Source organism: Chlorocebus sabaeus, chromosome 23, assembly GCF_047675955.1.
Source record: "Chlorocebus sabaeus isolate Y175 chromosome 23, mChlSab1.0.hap1, whole genome shotgun sequence".
Taxonomy (NCBI): Eukaryota; Metazoa; Chordata; class Mammalia; order Primates; family Cercopithecidae; genus Chlorocebus; species Chlorocebus sabaeus.
The window spans coordinates 50,717,063-50,732,917 of record NC_132926.1 but is presented as its reverse complement, the minus strand read 5'-3'; the positions used below and the strand labels follow the sequence as shown (position 1 = coordinate 50,732,917).

Genomic DNA, 15,855 nt, shown 5'->3' with positions numbered 1-15,855 from the left:
TTCTTCCAGTTAGGCACATCCTTACCTTTGCCTAGGCATTTTTCTCTATTATTTCTTCTTCAGTCCAAGGCCTGAAATATTCTATTTGAAATACTCAGCCAGCGCTGAAATGATGGTCATGATAGTTACCAGCATCCATTCTAATCTTAGTTGTGGTAGGTCTCATTCTCTTTGGGAGTGATTGTTTTAGGAATGGACATGAGAAACAGTTTTGTCCGATGAGAGACAAAAGGGACATCTACAAGAGGCTTTTGGGGAAATCTTTCTTGCTTTTGAGAAACAGAAGAAAACAGATGGTCCCTCTTCTCCGCAGAGCTGATATTATCTGGATGTGATGTGTGGAAGTGCTGGAGCCATCTTTTTAGTAGCCTGAAGGTGATGCCTTATGTGAAGGAGACAGAACCAAGGGAACTGGAGAAAAGTAGAACTAGAGTTCCATTTACCATGCCTATAGCCACTTTACCTGAATTGTCTTATTGTTTAAGCAGTTTTGCCTTGAGATTTCCTGTTGTTTGCTATAGAAATTATTTAGATTTGATTTCTTCCTTTTTTGATTACCCAAAGCCATGTTTTTTAGTGTCACACACATTTCTACTTGATCATGTAACCCCTTACAAGCTTTATGAAGTCAAGGGGTATGTTTATATTCCTATTGTATCTGACTCTAATACTTCTTAATGATGTCATCAATACATGTTTGCTTAACTGAATTACTTGATAAGTGTTTGAAAAACCAATCCATAGAATCTAATAATTACAGAGATTTTTTTTTTTTTTTTTTTAAATTCACATTCTTTTCTTTAACCACACTGCTTCCCTCTAGGATTATGAGTGAAATTTGTTTTTTCTTTAAGACTTCCAGTATGTAACACATGTTTAAGTGGTTAGTTCTACTCCAGACAATATTGCCTTTTGTTTTTGTCCAACTTTACCATTCAAACCAGGTTCTCTCCTTCATGTTTGAGTATTGGCTTTCAATCTGATAAATGGAATTTCACTTTCTTCTTTATTATAAAAACAGAATAGTTTGCCTTCTATTTTCTGTGATAACTATAGGAATGGGGGACATCAATAGTAAGAAGCATAATTCAGGAATAATTTGTATTTGGCTTTGGAATGCATATTCACAGAAAGAATCCTTAAAGTGTGCATCCCCACTCTGTTCTTAGGACTCAGTGTTTGGGGGAGGTGGGGGGAAGTTTGGCAGTGATGTAGTAAGAGGGATCTTGGGCCATAGGATAGATGATCTAGTTGCTTATGTTTTAAAGCTCTGTGAAACAAATCACTTTTTTTTTTTTTTTTTGGCTTGGCTCTAGATATAAATGTTTAATGTTTTCTTCTATCTTTTCTTTTAAATCTTGTTATTATAATCTTGAAAAAGTATAGAATAAGAACCTCTTTTTCTTCTTGAAAATCTATGGTGTTTCTTTCAGTTATGGTAAAAGGAAAAAGATAAAAAACCTGTGTTAGATTTTACCAGGTAATCTGGTAGTATATTTTGAATCCTTCAAAAAGAAATTTACATTCAGGGAAGAATTCACTTTTTTTTTTTCTCTTGATGAATTCTGATGAAAATCTGGGAGAATACCTTTTTTTTTCTTCTTCTTTTATTGAGACAGGGTCTCACTCTGTTGCCCAGGCTGGAGTGTGATCTTGGCTCTTTGCCTATGCATTTGAGCCCAAGATGCTAGGAACCTCTGCCTCCTGGGCTCAAGCGATCCTCTTGTCTCAGCCTCCCAAGTAGCTGGGACTACAGTTGTGCACCACCATGCCCAGCCAATTTATATTTTTTGTAGAGACAGGGTTTTACCATCTTGTCCAGGCTGGTCTTGAACTCCTGGGCTCAGGAGATCTACCTGCCTTGACCTCCCAGAGTGTGGGAATTGAAGGTGTGAGCCACCATGCCCAGCCAGGAGAATAACTTTTTAAGAAGATAGAGAAAGTTGTATGATGTGCTTTACCCATCAATTTAAATGCAGTAGTACCATTATTTAGTAATACAGGAAATTTAAATCATTAAGGTCAGCTTTAATGTGCTGTATTTCATATATATTTTGTTGGAATGGAACATGTTTCCTGTCTAAGGCAGTCATGGCAGGCATGCACCCTAAGCTAGATCAAGCAGAGTGAATCTTAGGATATTTGCTAGGAATGCTGAGGATATTTGCTAGGAATGCTGAGTTGAAGTCACTTATGTTTTTGTGAATTTCAACCTGAAAACATAGTTATTGAATTCCTGGCAGCTATCTTTTGACCATGAAAGGAAAGTTAGTTGATTAAGAAGCCAACACAGAATGAGTAGAGCAGAGAAAAGCCATGCCCTAGTTACTCCATTTGAGCTGCCAGATCAACCCTTCCCTGAAGCTGCTGTACCTGTAAACTTACAGTTGCATGAGCCAATAAATTTCATGTTTAATTCAACTGGCTTTGGATTTTCTGTTATATTTTTGTGAAAACATCCTAACTGATACATCCTTCTCAACCCTCAATTATGCACCTGTATAATAAGAACTCAAAGGACTTATTAAAACTTGAATTGTGAGTTAGGCAAGGAGACCTCTGACACAGATGTGCAGGTTGGCAGATAATGCTTTCTTTTTCTTTCTTTCTTTCTTTTTTTTTTAGACAGTTTTGCTCTGTTGCCCAGGCTGGAGTGCAGTGGCGCAATCTCAGCTCATTGCAACCTCTGCCTGCTGGGTTCAAGCGATTCTCCTGCCTCAGCCTCCTGAGTAGCTGAGATTACAGGTGCCCATCACCGTGCCTGGCCAAGTTTTTTTTGTGTTTTTAGTAGGGACGGAGTTTCACCATGTTGACCAGGCTGGTTTCGAACTCCTAACCTCAAGTGATCCACCTGCCTCAGCCTCCCAAAGTGCTGGAATGAGTTGGGAGTGGAAGGTAGGAGAAAGGTCAATGTGACTTTTACCCCCACCCTCAGCGCCTCACTTCCTTCTGGTTTTCCAAGCCTATAGTACACCACTAATTTTGAGTTCTTGCATGGAATGGAATTCTAAACCACTTACTTCAGCTGCAGTTGTTTTCTACCCTAGGGCTATAGAAAGTGGTTTGGAGTATAGTTTCTGCCTCTGTGAAGAGATTTTCTTGGTCTTCTCAACAAGGATAAATTTGTATTGATACCTAATATAGTTAGGCTGTTGTTCCCCTGTAGACACAGCTTGCACTCTGTATAATGGCTTCCTTTGCCCCTTACCAAGCACCACTACTCTTTACTTTGACATGCAGTATTGCTCAAAAAATTGATCTCTTATAGCAGAATCACCCAAGACCCAAAAGAATACTTAGAAACTCACCATCGTAATTCAGTATCTGAAAAATATTGTTCTCTTCCAGTCTATAGCAGTCCAGTAATATTTTTTAAAGGATTTTTAAAGATTAGTTGAATCTAAAATTTATAAGGACAAAAATGAGGAAGATTATCCAGAAAAATTATTTAAAAGAATGAACATTTAAAAAAGGAACTAGACTGGGCGTGGTGGCTAACACCTGTAACCCCAACACTTTGGGAGGCCAAGTTGGGTGGATCACTTGAGGTCAGGGGTTTGAGACCATCCTGGCCAACATAATGAAACCCTGTCTCTACTAAAAATAGAAAAAAAATTAAGCCAGGAGTGGTGGCACATGCCTGTAATCCCAGCTACTCAAGAGGCAGAGGCGGGAGAATAGCTTGAATCTGGAAGGTGGAGGTTGCATAGAGCTGAGATTGTGCCACTGCACTCCAGCCTAGGCAACCGAGCGAGACTATGTCTCAAAAAATAAGTGAATAAATAAGATAAAAAACAAAAGAACTAGTTCTTCCAGATATTAAAAATGTATTCTGGCTGGGCGGCAGTGGCTTATGCCTGTAATCCCAGCATTTTGGGAGGCCGAGGCGGGTGGATCATTTGAGGTCAGGAGTTAGAGACCAGCCTGGCCAACATGGTGAAAACCCCATCTCTACTAAAAATACAAGAATGAGCCAGGCATGGTGGTGCATGCTTGTAATCCCAGCTACTTGGGAAGCTGAGGCAGGAGAATCACTTGAACCTGGGAGGTGGAGGTTGCAGTGAGCTGAGATCACGGCACTGCACTCCAACCTGGGCGACAGAGCAAGACTCTGTCTCAAAAAAAAAGAAAAAATGTGTTCTAAAATTATAGTAATTAAGACATTATGATTCTGGTAGATAGATCAGTGGTACAGAATTTAAAAAGTCCCAAATTCATATGGAAATTTAGAATATAATGAAAACACATATGAGATCAGTGGAGAAAATTATTTTTTTTCTTTCTGGCAATATGATAGCTGGGTAGCTGTCAGAAAAAATCAGATCCTTATCTTCAGAGGAAGAAAATGGATTTTTTCTTCTTTATATTCTTGGAGTTAGGGAAGCCTTCTTAGAAAATGTTTTTTGAAAGAAATGTAGGTATTCTAATGCCTTATTAGAGGGAGTATAAGTTGGCACATTCCTTTAGGAGATTGGAAAATATCTGCCAAAATTTAAAATGCCTACTGAACGGTTAAATGTACATGCTCTTTAATACATCAATTTCACTTCTTGGAATTTATCTTATGGTTAAATTCTGTAGCTTTTGGGTTTAGTTCATCATATTCTCACTTGTGTGAATATAAAGGGTTAGTCTTTGCAGTAAAATATTAGAAACAACTCAACTTCTGTCTGTGAAAGACGACCTATATCAGTATGATAAAAATGCAGCCCTTAAAACTTAAAAGAGGCAGTTTTTTAAAAGTTACTGATATTAGCTGGGTGTAGTGGCACATGCTGATAGTCCTAGTTATTTGGGAGGCTGATAGGGAAGGATTGTTTGAACTCAGGAGTTCAAATCCAGCGTGGGGAACATAGATCTCATCTCTTTAAAATGCTACTCATCTTGCCTGATTTCTAAGATAAAGTGTTAAGTGAAAAAGGTGCCAGTGATGTATGATGCTACATAAAAATATTTTTAAAAAAGAATATACATATATGCTGGTATATTCATAAAGTATCTGTGAAAGGCTGTGCAAGAAGCTAATATTAGGGGCTGTATTGAGGGAAGACAACTGGTTGGGTAGGATAATGGTGGGAAACTTAATTCTATCAACCCCTCCCCACCAAATCATCAAGTGTCATGCTGGGTAAAAGGAAAAAAAGGATTCACCTAATTTTCATCTTTTTCAATTCGTTAGAATCTCCAAGGGTGAGGTCACCCCCAGTCCACATTAGAAATTTTTTTTTTTTTTGAGACAGAGTCTCGCTGTGTCGCCTAGGCTGGAGTGCAGAGGTGCGATTTCGGCTCACTGCAAGCTCTGCCTCCCGGGTTCCTGCCATTCTCCTGCCTTAGCCTCCCGACTAGCTGGGACTACAGGTGCCTACCACCATGCCTGGCTAATTTTTTGTGTTTTTAGTAGAGACAGAGTTTCACCATGTTAACCAGGATGGTCTCGATCTCCTGACCTCGTGATCCACCCTCCTCGGTCTCCCAAAGTGCTGGGATTACAGGCGTGAGCCACCATGCTGGAAGAAGAAAAAGTGTTTTATGGTAGTGGTAAAAGACACATAAAATTTATCATCTTATCCATTTCTGAGTGTACAGTTTAGTAGTGTTAAGTATGTTCACATTGTTGTGCAACCAGCCTCTAGAACTTTTTCACTTTGCAAAACTGAAACTGTGCTCATTAGACAACAAATTTTCATTTCTCCCTATTGCCATCCCCTAGTACCCACCTACTTTATGTTTCTATGAATTTGACTACTTTAGATTCCTCATATAAGTGGAATCATACAGTATTTATGTTTTTGTAACTGGCTTATTTCACATAGTATAGTGTTCATAAGGCTCATCCATTTTATAGCATGACAGGATTTCCTTCCTTTTTATTTTTATTTTTTATTTTTAAAAGAGATGAGATCTTGCTTTATTGCCCAGGCTGGCCTTGAAGTCATGGGCTCAAGCAGTACTCTGGCATCAGTCTTCTAAGTAGCTGGAAGTACAGGCATGTGCCACTGCCCTTCCTTTTTAAGGCCCAATAATATTCCATTGTATGTTTGTTTATCTGTTCTTCTGTTGGTGGACATTTGGGTTGCTTCTACCTCTTGGCTATTGTGAATAGTGCTAGTATGAATATGGGTGGGCAAATATGTCTTCAGGGCTCTGCCTTCAGTTTTGCTAAATATATTCCAGAAGTAGATAGGATTTCTATTTTTAATTTTTTGAGGACCTGTCATAATGTTTTCTATAGCAGTTGCACCATTTTATGGTCTCACCAACAGTACACAAAGATTCCAATTTCTTCACATCTTTGCCAGCATTTATTTTCTGTGTGTGGTTTTTTTGTTTTGTTCTGTTTTGTTTTCTTTCATAGTAGTCATCCTAAGGGGCGTAAGGTGATCCCCAATTTTTTTTTCTTTGTTCTTTTTGAGACAGGCTTTCACTCTGTTGCTCAGGCTGGAGTATAGTGGACAATCATGACTCACTGCACCCTCAACCTCCTGGGCTGAAGCAATCCTCCCATATTAACCCTCCAGGTAGCTGGGACCACAGGCATGTGCCACCACACCTGGCTATTTTTTTTTTTTTTTTTAATAGAGACAGGGTCTCCCTATGTTGCCCAATCTCATCTCTAACTCCTGGGCTCAAGCAATCCTTCCACCTTGGCATTCAGGTGTTGGGATTACAGGCATGAGCCACTGTGCCCGGCCCCCAATCTATATTTTTAATGTTAAAGTATTATTAATCATGTATTTCTTCTATATTTAAAAAGCTTATGAAGTTTTGAAGTACATTTAAGTTAATGATTTCAGTTTTATTAGTAAAAAATACAACTAGTAGCCACTTTTTAGAATTGTATCTCAATGTGCTTTGTTTCTGTAACTTGAAGTGCATGTTTTATAATAAGATCCTCAAGGGATTGTACCTCTATCTCTTTCTTTTTTTTTCTTTTTCTTTTTTTGTATTTAACTACGAGTCACCTAGGGAGCAGACTAGGATATGTATACTTAACCCCAGGTAACTTTGCTAACCTTAATTCTTTTCCCTAACACAGTTAAAATTCTAAGGTTCTGCATGTTAGGATTTCAGTGGTGTACAAACATTCAGAATAGTGTGTTTCAATAAAAAACTCTGTGTTATTTTACTTTACATGAGAGGATTTGATCTGTTTACTTTTAATTGAAAATAGTTTTATCTGTATGGTTTTGACAGTTGTGTGTTAACTTTTCTCACAAGATGAATTTAATCATAAATTGTTCAAGAGCAAGATTAGTTGTTAAGAATTTTATCCAGAGACAAAAGTACATGAGATTCTAGTAAAAAATGGAAAGGAATGTAAATTGTCCTTAAATTTTTTCCTGCTTTTTCAAGAAAATTTTAGGGATGTGAGTGTTCTACAACAAAATTAATAGCTTATAAAATATTTTACATTTTGAGTAAATTACTTGCAGCTCTTGTTTTTCTGACTTGAAGTTGCTGACATTATTCTGAAATTGTTATTGCGGAGTATCTGTTTTTTCTTGCAAGTATTCTTTAGAAGTATTATTTCTAAAATCACATCACTGTATGAATATCCAGCTGTAGCGTATGACTACATCGTGAGTATTAGAAGTCATTTTTAAATAACTTTTGCCAGACTTTAAGGTTCATTACTGTGCAGCTCTCTCCTTCATGGCTGTTTTTATTTGGATATTTAAGGCTGAGCTGCTGTATTCATCATATTTGGTGTGTGACTTGGTAGAGAAGGGCACAAGTAGTGGTATGGCTTGGGAAGGGTGGGAGTTTAATCCTCATTGTGAGTTTTGAGAAAAGATAATGAAATCCTTTATATCCCTTTCCATAGACCTGCATTTCAAAGACTTACATTTTAATAAGAATTGGTTGTGCAGCTGCAACCCTGGCAACAAGGCCTAGGAGAAAAGAATTGGGGCAGCATTCCAGAAATCGGGGCAGGCACTGGTCTCATGTGGAGCTGAGCTAATGAAACAGATAAAAATATAAACCATGTAGTAAAAATAAGACGAATACTTTCTTTGGCATAGTAGATACTGAAATTTTTCCACACATATTTTTTAAAAAGCCTGAAAGCTCATAAGCTGCACGCTCAATAAGAGTAGCTATATTATCTTCTCCTTTAGGATAAAAAACCCCAGATACTCTTGGAAGTTAATATTTCTATGAATTATACCCAAAATGTAATTGTTCTTGGCCCATTCTTGGTGAAGTCCAGATGTTTTCAAAACATGGGGTACAAAATTTGTCAGATAAAGTTTAGAAACAAGGTTTTAGGTTTTAAACTTTAAAAATCAAATGCTTATATCAGTTTTAATGTAAATTTCTCATAGTTACTGGACTCTTTAGATGTCCTTAAATAATAAAATTTGTTAAATATATTCTCTGAATACTGTGACAATACCTACATAATCTATTATTTAACCATAATTTAATTATTACCTCATTGTTACGTGTTTAGGTTGTGTCGGAGTTTTCCCTCTTATAATAAGAAATATTGCAAGAAAACATTTTTGTGTGTATAGGTATTTTGCTTTCTTTTGGACTAGTCAGGTTTCTTTTGAACTAGTCAGGACTACTTCTGGATTTCCAGAAGTGATACTGATGCATTAAATGTGAAAATTTTGAATACTTTCTAAGAGCACTACCAATCTACACAGCTATTATAGTGTGTATGCAGTTGCCAGTTTCTCTGCCTCTTTATCAACATTGAATATTTGAATAGATAAGAAATGGTAGTTGAATTTTTAATTTTCACTTTTTAAATTAGAAACTTGGAATATTTTAAAAGCAGCTTACCAGCTTCCCCTTTGTGGATTTTAAAATTTGTGTCCTTTTCCCATTTATCTATTGGACATCCATTAGGCGTTTTTTTTTTTTTTTTTTTTTTAAGTGGTAGTCCTAAGAATCTCTCAAAATTGAGTGTGGTAAACTTCCTATTCGTTCTTTACACTCATACCAAATGGTATAATATGTGCCAGGCTCTCTTTTAGCCTGAATGAAACAACTGATATAGTTGCAAACTCCTAGAACTAAAGGGACTCTTAAATATCGTGTTCATTTTTTACCCGAGGAAACTGAGATCCCATTTCATTTTATATGATCAGTAATTAACCTTTGAGAATGGTGGCTGAACTGGAGTTAAAAGTTCTGTTAGCATTGTTGTCTCCCTGCTATTGCATATCTCTCTTCTTTCCTCTTCCTAATATGATAATCAGATTTCCCTCTCACTACCCCCTGCTTCTTCCATTGTATTTGTAGATTCCCGTTGGCCTAAGCAAATCAGCCTAATCCTAGTTTTGGTTCAGGGGACCTGTTGGCTCATACCATTACTTTGGCCACAGTAATTGGTTCAGGAGTGACCAAGTCAGCAAAATTGATCCAGTTAGAGGGTAGTCTTGAATTTTCATTACTGTTAACGTCTGAGTATTTTAAAGTTTTCTTAATGTTTTTACTTTTTAATCTGAGTTAGTAATATATTTAGTTTCCAAACGAGATTTTTAAAACCATCTTTTTGTCATTAATTTCTTGTTGTATCCCATTGTTGTAAGATAATGCAATGTGTGGTATTGATCTTGTATTTTGGACCGTGCTTTTTGGGCTGTTATATGACCTATCTGTGTATATGCTGTGTGCTTATGCAAATAATATGTATTCTCTGATTTTATTGCTTGGATCTTCAGCATATCTGCTTATACTGTTTTTGATCAGTTGAGTGTTAATATTTCCAACTGCAGTTGATTTTAGCTTTTTCTCCCTGCATTTTCTACAGTTGTTTCTGACCTATATTGAGACTTTGTTTGATGTGGATGTGTTCATGATGATTATGTGGTTTTGTTCTACTGTTTTTATAAATATGTAATATCTCACTTTGTCCTTCTTGATTTTTTTTTACCTTAAATTTTGTTATATTTATTTTTTATTTATTATGTTTATTTTTTTAGGGAGACAGTCTGCCTATGTTGGCTAGGCTGGTCTTGGACTCCTGGACTCAGTCATTCTGCCTTGGCCTCCCAAAGTGCTTTACAGGCATAAGACACCATAGTTGGCCTGCCTTAAATTTTGTTAAGATTGCTATGTTAGCTTTATTGTGGCTCATATTTGTTTGGTTTATCCTTTCTTAAATATTTCTCATATTGCTATGTCATTTTTTTAAACTAGCATAAAAATTTTTTTTATACCAATCTGTCTTTAAATTGGCAAGTTCAACTCATTTACATTATTGTAATTACTGTTCTAATTGGGTTTAATTTTCATCCCTTTCCCTTTTGCCTAACTCCATTCCTGCTTTTCATTGGGTAAGTTGAAATTTTTTCTGTTTTTGTTCTTTTGATGATTACCTTTTAGACCCATTCCTCAGTTTACTTCTGTATATTTCTTACTTTTAAAATGACTTTTTCATCCCCTAAATATGACAGATACTCCAGCATTCTCATACCTTCTTTTAAGGTATCTCCTAACTCCCCATCCCCAGTGGTTGTTGCTGGTGTTTTAGATCACTTTTTATGGCTACTGAGACATTTGACTACTTTTACTTTCTTTGTCTCTTTTTTTTTAGAGATGGAGTCTTGTTCTGTCGCCCAGGCTGGAGTGCAGTGGCGCAATCTTGGCTCACTGTAAGCTCCGCCTCCTGGGTTCATGCCATTCTCCTGCCTCAGCCTCCCAAGTAACTGGGACTACAGGTGCCCGCCACCACGCCTGGCTAATTTTTTGTATTTTTAGTGGACACGGGGTTTCACCGTGTTAGCCAGGATGGTCTTGATCTCCTGACCTTGTGATCTGCCTGCCTAAGCCTCCCAAAGTGCTGGGATTACAGGCATGAGCCACCGCGCCCGGCCTTTCTTTGTCTCTTGGAGTACTTTCTTTATCTCTTGGAGTACCTCCTATATTTCTTTTTCTTTTGAGTATTCTTCCAAATGTGTAGTTAGTGGGCTTTATGTGACCCTCTGAGTCTTCATATGTTGAAAATATTTTTGTCTTCGCATCATATTGGAAGGATGTTTTGGATGTAAAATTCTAAGTTTAAAGTTATTTTAATTCGAGACTTTTAAAATACAGGTCAAGAGTCCCTTTCCTGGTATTTTAAAATCAAAGAACCAAACGGTTTTTCATAATTTATTTGACTACAACACCCAAACCAAACTGGTATGAGGCTACTTACAGATTTTATTCATCTCATTTAGTGTTAATGTTTATAGATTTTGCTTCAAGATATTAATGAGTTAAATTACGAGTTAGTTCCTTAGATGCTGTTGTGGATGTTACATAATATGTGATATACATACACACACCACCATATTATCTTTATATAATCTGAAAAATCATTGTTTTAGTCTGTTTTGTGCTGCTATAACAAGATACCACGGACTGGGTAATTTATAATGAACCAGAAATGTATTGGCTCATGGTTTGGCGGGCTGGAAAGTCCAAGATCAAGGGGACGACGTGTTGCTGTGGCAGAAGGGAGAGAGAGAGCATGAGTGAGGAGATAGAACTCGCCCTTTTATAATGAACCCATCAAAATGGGGCACATAGTCTTAAATATGATGACAGCATTAATCTTTTGGGGGTTTTCATTTCCAATGCATGTTTTTTGGGGGGATACATTCAAACCATAGCAATTCTGAATTCTGAAAAAACCCCTGCTGCAAGGATTATGGATAAAGGATTGTGGATTTACACTACCCCATCCTGTGTCCAGTGTCACTTTTTGTGATATATTAATCTTATTCTTTTGCTTTTGACATTACTGTGTTCTTTTTTTCCAGCCTTTGAGATTTTTTTCTTTGATAATCTTAAATTTTCTAGGAATGGTCTCTTCTGTTATTTGGCTGTTTGAGGCTTTACACTCTTGACTTCTTTTATCTTTAATTCTGGGAAGTTATTCTTATTATTTCTTGAAATGTTTATTCTTCCCTAGAAATGTTTCATTTCCTTCCCTCTTTCTGGAACTCTGTTATCTGGATATTGTCTGTTTTTCATATTTAGTATTTCTACTTGATTATTTTTCATGGTTTCTTGTTTTGGCTTCATATACTTGTATCTTCCATTGACTTCTTAGGGACACATTCCTGGATCATTCATTCCAGTAATGCTGCTTCAGATGGCATAAGTTGTTTACTGAGTCATCTTTCTTTCACAATAGTTTTATGTTCTAGATGTGTCTATTTGTCTGTGTCCCTTGGGGTGTATTAGTCACTTAATCTAATGATATCTGCTAGGGAATTTATGTCTAGGTGAGTTTAAGGAGAGGAAGGACTTGGGACCCAGGTCAGTTAGCCACTTGGCACCACTGAAGTGCTGTCAAGTTCTTCTGTTGGCTGCTACTGCATCAGGCAAATTCTGATTGGGATTTGTTTTTAAACTCTTACAAATAAATAATATTGGATACTGGAAAGAGGTTATCTCCTTAGATTATAACTCACTACCAGCCCTGTAGCTCCCCTGCCCCTTGTGGTGGGGGCACAGAGGGGCAGGAATAGTGAATGCCAAGAGAATGGCTTATTAGCCTGTGTCTGTTTTCCTGAGCTTCCCTCCCTAAGGCTTTTGTGCCACTCTGATTTTATCCTGCTGACAAAGACATCTAGGCTGTTGCTGCCAATTTCTGTGGCTAAGGGGCAATCAAGGGGAAGGGAAAGGCAGAATCTTAAAGGGCTTTTAGCATATCTCTCTGCTGGTCCTACCTCTGCTTCCCTTTGCTTCTGGCTCCAGGTTACCAGTTTCCTTTCAGAAAAGTTAAGTACAGCTTTTGGTATTACTAGCAGTTTTTATTCCTTTTTGTTGTTGCTGCCATTATTGTTCTTGGAATCCAGATTTACTTCTATTTTTTTTTTTCCTTATGGTTGATTTTGTTGGAAGGCACCAGAAGCCCATGACAGTCGTTCATCTTGATAAATATTGGATGACTTCATTTGATCCAAGAAAGATTAGTTATACAAGATTTCCTCGAAGCACATAAAAATCTTTAATTGAAGAGTAGAGGCATACAAAATATACACAAACTATATGAAAATAATCATAAAAATTAAAAGTTCCAGACTGGGCACGGTGGCTCACACCTGTAATCCCAGCATTGTGGGAGGCCTAGGTGGGGGAATCTCCTGAGGTCAGGAGTTCAAGACCAACCTGGCCAACATGGCAAAACCCCGTCTCTACTAAAAATATAAAAATCAGCTGGGCATGGTATCGGGCACCTGTAATCCCAGCTACTTGGGAGGCTGAGGCAGGAGAATCGCTTGAACTCGGGAGCGGAGGTTGTAGTGAGCTGAGATTGTGCCTTTGCTCTCCAGCCTGGGCAATAAGAGCGAAACTCCATCTCAAAGGAAAAAAAAAAAAAAAAGAACTTCAGTTATCTACCACTGTATAACAAACTACCTTAAAATTCAGTGGCTTAACCAGCAATTACTCTATTATATCTCTCAATCTTGAAGGTCAGGAATTTGGGCAAGTCTTGGCAATTCTTCTGTTAAATGTAGCATTATCAACTAATGGTATTCAACTAATAGGTGGGCAGGACTGGAGGATTCTAAGCAGCTTTATTTACACGTCTGGTGCTTTGACTAGGAAGGCTGGAAGGCTGAGCTCAGTTGGGCCTATGTGTACGCATGGTCTTTCCAGCATGATGGTTTTAGGGTAGCTGGAATCTGAGCAGAAGCTATAAGGCTTTTTATGATGTTCTAAGATCCAAGCCTTGTTCTGTAGTTGAACAAGTCTTACTAAGGTCACCTGAATTTAATGTAGAGGAGTTTGGAGGAATAACCAAGAATAACTTAATACCACACAAGGTTATTAGAGTTTTTTTTGTTCATGATTGTTGCTTTTAGGAGAATGTCATCAGTTCTTGACTTAGGGAATCTTTTCCTTATCCCTCCCATCTGAAGGGGATTCTCTGTAGTAGAGGGATATTATGTACTTCTTTTTGCAGTTCACTTTTATAATAATATATTTCCCCATAACAGTGGTTCCCAACTGGGGGAATCATTCCCCAGGGACATTTGGAAGTGTCTAGAGACATTTTTGGTTGTCACAACTGGTGGAAAAAGGGGTACTGTTCGTGTCTAATGGATAGAGGCCAAGGATGCTGCTAAATATCTCACAGTGCACAGGACAGTGCCTGCAAGAAAGTACTATCTGGGCTGGGCGCCGTGGCTCATACCTGTAATTCCAGTAATCCCAGCACTTTGGGAAGCCAAAGCAGGAGGATCAGTTGAGTCCAGGAGTTCGAGACTAGCCTGGGCAACATAGAGACCCTGCCTCTACAAATTTAAAAAAAAAAAAAAATTAAGTAGCTGGGTGTGGTGGTGCATGCCTGTAGTCCTAGCTACTCTGTGAACTAAGTATTTTGTTTAATATTCACAATAGCCCCATCGTATAGGTACTATTATTTTCCTGGACAACATTTTCCAGTTTGAAAGAGCTCATTCAGACCCCGGTACAATGATGAAAAAGGACCAAACCAAGTCACATCTCTGTGGCATTTGAGAATTCTAAGAGTTAAGGAAAAAAATGTTTAACTCTTCTAGAAGGGAAATACACACACAAAGGAAGGAAGATTGGAATGTCATCAGACTTCTCACAACTCTGTAAATTACCAGATACTGAAATAGTGCCTTTAAAATCCTGAGGGAAAGATTTTTATCTTGGTCTTCTATATTCGACTAAATGATCAAGTATCAAACGTAAGGAATTAAAATATTTTCATTCTGTGTACCACTTCTTAGGAAGCCAGGGGAGTATGTATGTGATTTTACAACGTAAGTGAGAAGAATGAGAAGAGGAACACGTGATTCACAGAAACAGAACATACCAACTTAGAGCGGTTAGGATTGAAGCAAGAGGCTAGGAAGAAACCAAAAGAATATTTGAATCAGTACATCTATTAATATGTTCAGGTATTTGGAAATTACGGGTGTTTTACAGATCTGATATAGGTACATAAAAAAACTAAGCAATTTAAAAAGCTCAGCAGTTATTCAGAGAAAACAGAAGATTATTTAAGAAAAGATAGGGAGGCTGAGGTAGGAGAATCGCTTGAACGCAGAAGGTGGAGGTTGCAGTGAGCCAAGATTGTTCCATTGCACTCCAGCATGGGCAACAGAGCAAGACTCTTGTCTCAAAAAAAAAAAAAATTAGCTAATTATACCAAGTAGTCTAAAAATTGATAATTTGAGAAGTAGAAATGGGCATCTTACTTACAATTATAAAAGTTAATACTTTACTCTGGGCACGGTGGCTCATGCCTGTAATCCCAGCCCTTTGGGAGGCTGAGGTGGGCGGATCACGAGGTCAGGAGATCGAGACCATCCTGGCCAACATGGTGATACCCCATCTCTACTAAAAATACAAAAATTAGCTGGGTGTGGTGGTGCAGGTATGTAATTCCAGCTACTCTGGAGGCTGAGACTGGAGAAACACTCGAACTGGGAGGCGGAGGTTGCAGTGAGTTGAGATTGTGTCACTGCACTCCAGCCTGGTGACAGAGTGAAACTATCTCAAAAAAAAAAAAAAAAAAAAAAAAAAGGGTAAATACCAGAAGAAACAGCTTGGTAAGTTAAAAACAGTTCTCACTAAGAGATGGAGAGGCACAGGGCAGAGATTTGCCATTTTTAATAGTCTTTTTTTTTTTTTTTTAAGGCAAAGTCTCACTCTGTCACCAGGCTGGAGTGCAGTGGTGCCGATCTCAGCTCACTGCAACCTCTGCCTCCCAGGTTCAAGTGATTCTCCTGCCTCTGCCTCCCGAGTAGCGGGGATTACAGGCGCCCACCACTACGCCCAGCTAATTTTTTGTATTTTTAGTAGAGATGAGATTTCACCATATTGGCTAGGCTGATCTTGAACTCCTGACCTCATGATTTGTCCGTC

At 37.9% G+C, this 15,855-nt stretch overlaps 1 protein-coding gene across 8 annotated transcripts in view; it reads left to right on the top strand.

The window, feature by feature from the left end:
- CDC42SE2 (CDC42 small effector 2) overlaps positions 1–15,855 on the top strand; it is a 116,488-nt gene that overhangs the window by 45,780 nt on the left and 54,853 nt on the right. Inside the window, exon 3 of one of the 8 annotated variants that reach the window (XR_012090865.1) lies at positions 2,789–12,651. The exons of the other annotated variants lie outside the window; for them this stretch is intronic. The gene's annotated coding sequence lies outside the window, so the exon portion shown is untranslated. Of the gene's footprint in view, positions 1–2,788; positions 12,652–15,855 lie in introns of those variants that run through there. 8 annotated transcript variants of the gene reach the window in all.